The sequence below is a fragment of the Esox lucius genome, chromosome 25 (genome assembly GCF_011004845.1).
Source record: "Esox lucius isolate fEsoLuc1 chromosome 25, fEsoLuc1.pri, whole genome shotgun sequence".
Lineage (NCBI taxonomy): Eukaryota > Metazoa > Chordata > Actinopteri > Esociformes > Esocidae > Esox > Esox lucius.
Window position 1 is genome coordinate 20,660,901 of NC_047593.1, and position 6,000 is coordinate 20,666,900.

The following is a 6,000-nucleotide window of genomic DNA, read 5'->3' on the forward strand; positions in this document are numbered from 1 at the left end:
GGAGAAGGATGTGGAGGGATGGATGAGGACGAGAGGAATGAAGAGAAAGGAGAGATGACTGAGGGGTGACGTGAGGAGAGAGGAACGAGGAGGCGAGGATACTGAGAGGGGGATGAGGGGAAAGCAAAAGGATTGGGAGCTGTTGGAGGAGGAGAGAAGGGGAGTGATGTGTATATAGGAGAGATGAAGAAACATGAAGATCTGATGTAAACTGTGTGTGTGTGTGGAGGTTGTGCGTGTGTGTGTGTGTGTGGAGGTTGTGCGTGTGTGTGTGTGTGTGGAGGTTGTGCGTGTGTGTGTGTGTGTGGAGGTTGTGCGTGTGTGTGTGTGTGTGGAGGTTGTGTGTGTGTGTGTGTGTGTGTGTGTGGAGGTTGTGTGTGTGTGTGTGTGTGTGTGGAGGTTATATTGTGTGTGGTGTGTGTGCTGTCAAGGCTTTGGTTGCTAGCAGATGAGGTTAAAAGACTAAGGCCTTTCACACAGACTCTCGTTCAGGACTGACAGCACTGACACACACACACACACACACAATATAACCTCCACACACACACACGCACACACTCCCTGAAATTCACTGTCTCTGAGTTTTCCCACAAACAAACATTTCAGACCTTTGTCTTTCCTCACTTGCTTTCCCTCTCTCCATCTTTCTCTCTGTTCTTCCTTCTTCATCCTCTTCTTCTCTCTCTCCATCTCTCTTTGCTATTTTTCTTGACTTCCACCCCCCCTCTTCTAATTGGCGAAGGTTTGTTCAGACAGCCCCATTCATCATAACCCTCTGAGAGGGGGGAGAGAGGGGAGAGAGGGGAGAGAGGGAGTCAGACTGGAGGACAGGGAGCCTGTCATCTTTCTCTTCAACTCCTTTTCTGTTCTCTGCTCATGGATGTCAGTTTAACGGGGCTGGGGGGGCGGTCAGGGGGTTTAACGGGGCTGGGGGGGCGGTCAGGGGGTTTAACGGGGCTGGGGGGGCGGTCCGGGGGTTTAACGGGGCTGGGGGGGCGGTCAGGGGGTTTAACGGGGCTGGGGGGGCGGTCAGGTGGTTTAACGGGGCTGGGGGGGCGGTCAGGTGGTTTAACGGGGCTGGGGGGGCGGTCAGGGGGTTTAACGGGGCTGGGGGGGGTGGTCAGGGGGTTTAACGGGGCTGGGGGGGGTGGTCAGGGGGTTTAACGGGGCTGGGGGGGTGGTCAGGTGGTTTAACGGGGCTGGGGGGGTGGTCAGGGGGTTTAACGGGGCTGGGGGGGTGGTCAGGGGGTTTAACGGGGCTGGGGGGGTGGTCAGGGGGTTTAATGGGGCTGGGGGGGTGGTCAGGGGGTTTAACGGGGCTGGGGAGGGTGGTCAGGGGGTTTAACGGGGCTGGGGGGGGTGGTCAGGGGGTTTAACGGGGCTGGGGGGGTGGTCAGGTGGTTTAACGGGGCTGGGGGGGTGGTCAGGGGGTTTAACGGGGCTGGGGGGGTGGTCAGGGGGTTTAACGGGGCTGGGGGGGTGGTCAGGGGGTTTAACGGGGCTGGGGGGGGTGGTCAGGGGGTTTAACGGGGCTGGGGGGGTGGTCAGGGGGTTTAACGGGGCTGGGGGGGTGGTCAGGGGGTTTAACGGGGCTGGGGGGTGGTCAGGGGGTTTAACGGGGCTGGGGGGGGTGGTCAGGGGGTTAGATGCATTAGTTCTCCTATTAGTTCAACAAGCTTCCTCTATTCTATTGTCAGTAGTTTAGCACACACACACACACGCACTGATGTTTGACATTTGCAATATGTATTATTTGCAAGTGTGTGTGTGTGTGTGTGTGAGAGAGACACTGAGTGACAGACTGCCTCAGAAAAAAAACTCAACATGGAACTACATGTCATCCGTCGTGTCCAGGGGGATTGTAATGAGTGCAACACAACTCCTAACACATGTCTTGAATCATTACTGTTCAACCACAGTAGTGTGTGTGGGTGTGTGTGTGTGTGTATGTGTGTGTGTAAAGGTCATTATGGACCATGTTATTCTTTCCCCTATCAAGTCTAAATGTCAGCAGTTAAGAGGTAGAAGTTGTTGTTGAGTAACTGGATTGAAAGCTCAAATACCAGTTAAAGAATGAGAAGACTTGATTTCCTTCACAAAACTAATTCCTGCACACTTTAACTGTAGGTCCTTTCTTGCCTTTTCCCTTCCCAGTTAAAAACAGCTTCTATTAAGTCAAAAGGTCTCTTTCTGTCCACTGAATGCCTCTTTCTCTCCTCTCTCTCTCCATTTCACCCCTCCCTCTTTGCCCCTCTTTCTGTTCTCCTTCTCACACCGTCCCTCTCTTTACTAATCAACCAACCCAATTAACCAGATGCCCAAGCACCACCTCTCTATGGGAGCTCTGCAGGGCCAAGAAGCACCAGCAGTGACTGACGCTAATTTGCATGACTTTATGCCCTCTTTTCAACAACCCCTCTCCTCCTCTCCTCGGCTCTCCTTCTCTCCTCCCCTCCTCTCTCTTTCTCTCCTCAGCTCCCCTATTCTCCTCCCCAGTGGAACAAGACTGCTACATGTTATGTAACTGGAGGACGGAAGGAGCTGAGAGAGGAGCGGTACGATGGGAGCGTTGACAGAGGTAAAGAGGGTGGGGGCAGTCAGGCCATGGACTTGATTGGCTAACTAAGTGGCTCACTTTGACCTTTAACCCTGGTGTGATGTGTTGGGAGGAAGAGATGGCCTGTGGGTGGACTGGAGAGAGAGGGGGAAGAGAGATAAGAAATAATGGATGGGAGGAGAGAGTTGTGGAGAGATGTTTGATCATGGGAACGAGGTGTAGCACTGGTTAGATGACAGGCGAGTCCTGGTATCGCCTTGGGGGTTTCTGTCTGTTGGCAGAGACCCATAACCCCCCCCACACACACACACACACACACACATCCCAGCATTCTGGGGTCCTGGGCATTCACCCAAGCCTTGGGCAGTGTAGCGTGTGTGTCAAGCTGTGTGTGCGTGTGTGTGTGGTCAGGACATCATATGTGGCCAGCTGAGTGTGTTCTGTTCTGCGTGTGTGTGGCGTGTTGTCTTCCATGTCACCGTTTGTGTTCCATTAGCACCCCCCCCCACCCCCGCACCCGCTTGGACTGGGCCACCAGCCAACAGAGCTGTGTCAGGATGCACCCGAACAGGGGGGTGTGAGTGTGTGTGTGTGTGTGTGTGTGCAGGTGGGGACTGGAGGGATGTGGAACTCTTGTCTTCCTGGTGGTTGATTGATTAATGACCCTGATTGATCCAACTCCAGTCTGGTGATTGTTTGTCTGAATCCCTGCTTAGAAAAACTGTGTGTGTGCGTGTGCGTGTGCGTGCGCGTGTGGATCTCATGAGCAGCCGAGACAAATAACCTTTAAAACATCCTTTTTTGTACTTTTATTCATGAAGAACCCAATAAAATTATGGCAAATATTTACAAATAATTACTTCGTATCTTCACGGTACATAAAGACTCACAGACAACACACACTCTGGTGGACAGCAGGACAGACGTTCATGTAAGGGTTAAAACCGCACGCTAATCCCCCCGTCAGTACTGGTCTGTAGAAGCCCCCTGTCAGTACTGGTCTGTAGAAGCCCCCTGTCAGTACTGGTCTGTAGAAGCCCCCTGTCAGTACTGGAGCAAGGTTGTTATTCAGAACATGGGAAGACCGTGTGACAGACTCCCCAAGCAAACTGCAAGTCAACATTTACAGAATTAAATCAACCTATTAAATAAAATAATAATAATAATATCACTATTAACAGTGACCATACAGTTATAAAAAATAAGCATAATATCAAAGTCACTATTTATATTCAGTTTTAAGAATTGTCTCACATAAAAAAAAAAAATGGAAACAAACAAACGATAACGTAAAATGAGAGAAATTAAGTGACATGATATCTTTGGCAAATTGGCAGAAAAATACATTCAAATATTAATAAGAAGACTTCACAACACTCAGACAAGGAGCAAGACACACCCAGGTTTTGTTTTTGCAACTACTAGAAAATTGGATTAAAAAACATACATATTTTCTTTTAAATAAGCATTTCTTTCAGTTCACATCGTCCACAATATTGAAGGCATTTTCATTTTTTCTGTTATTTGTGTTTTATTATTATTTGTGTGTAACTTGTTTTTTTTTTTTTTTACATTTTCTTACGTTGAAAACTAGACGTGTATCTCTAGTTTCAAACAGGCTTTGGTGGAGGGATACAGATATGTTTTAATTCTCAGCTCTGGAGGGTTTTGTCTTATGTTAAATGGAAGAAGACAAATTATAACACAACTGGATGTTGAAACCATATTTTTGCTTTTCACATTTTCCCGTTGCGGTGACTCCTGTTTTCCTTTGACTAATATGTAAAAGGTAAAACATGTTGAAGCTTAAGGAGCAATTGGAAAATTATGAGGCCAAAATGGCACCCGATTCCTTCTGTAGTGAACTACTTCAGACCAGACCCCATGGAGTTCCACAGAGCCCTGGTTAAACTAGTGCACTATGCCATTTGGACCACGTAATTATAGTCATCTAGAGTAATAAAGGCTCCTGAAGGCTGAACCATATAACCCTGTTATAACCCTGTTATAACCCTGTTTTAACCCTGTTCCCTCTTCATAGATAAATTGATATTATATTATAAAAGCATATTTTGCCAGTTAATGTGTTACCGATAATGTTTGTTGTGAAGGGGTGTTTAAAGGCAGTATTCTTTAATCTCTATCATTTTAAACTGAGATATCATAAATACAATTTAAAAAGAAAAATGAAAGAAAAAAATAAATACACTGTAAATAAATAACCATAAAAATGTCCATCTGAATTGCAGATACCTTTAGCAAAACATTTTGGTTTGATTCTTCATTAGGAAGTGAGGTCACATCTCAAACAGACATATAAAGAAATACATAACAGAGGGTTAGGGTTAGACGAGACACAGACACTGAGGTTGGAGAACCCACTGTATGTCTCCAAGATGCATTTGAAGCTGTGATTTAAAATGTGGGGGGTTGAATATGAGTGTGTCAGAACGAAGTTTGCCTTTGGAATGACCTCACTGGTCATCACCAAGAAGGCTGGGAGTGAGTCCCAAACCGTACACTGTTTCTTAAATAGTGCCCTACTTTTGATCAGGGAGGCAGGACCCAGACATAGGATGTGTAGGATACAAACATGGAAGCTAAAAGCCTCAACTGTTTGATACAGAACTGTGGACATTAAGAAAATATAAAGATAGTATTTTGACAGTAATAACATTTTAGGATTTTATTAATTAAGATATTATTCTGTAATATCTTCAGGGAGACGTAGAGGGGGAGAGAGGGAGACGGAGAGTGGGAGAGAGATGGTGAAGTAGAGGGGGAGAGGTTGTGATGGCACAGCAGGTTGTGTCTCCCCTGGGAACAGGAGTTTCAACGCTCTGCAGAGGACAAAGGGAAAGAGAGTGTGTGTGCGTGTGTGTGTGTGTGTGTGTGTGTGTGTGTCATGCACAACTGTGGAACAACCACTATGACAAACCCCACCTTGCAGAGCTCAATGTCACGACTGTCAATCAAATATACCCTCAGCGAATAAGAACCCTCCCTCTCTCCCAATAAGCCAATGAGATCAGGCTAATGGCAGAAGACACAATGTTCACGGGGATATAGTGGCTGCACCCCAAGTCAGACCAGATCCTTTAAGTACAGTGCTGCTACTGAGGAAACCAGTTACAACAGTGAACTGTAATAGTTAACTACTGAGGGGATAGGCTGCCAGCTGCGGACAAAGTCATTATGTTGGTTTCACTATCAGCAGTAAACAACTATCACTGTGTCACTATGAACAGTCAGCTACTGTCACTGTGTCACTATGAACAGTCAGCTACTGTCACTGTGTCACTTTGAACAGTCAACTACAGTCACTGTGTCACTATGAACAGTCAACTACTGTCACTGTGTCACTATGAACAGTCCGCTACAGTCACTGTGTCACTATGAACAGTTAGCTACTGTCACTGTGTCACTATGAACAGTCAGCTACT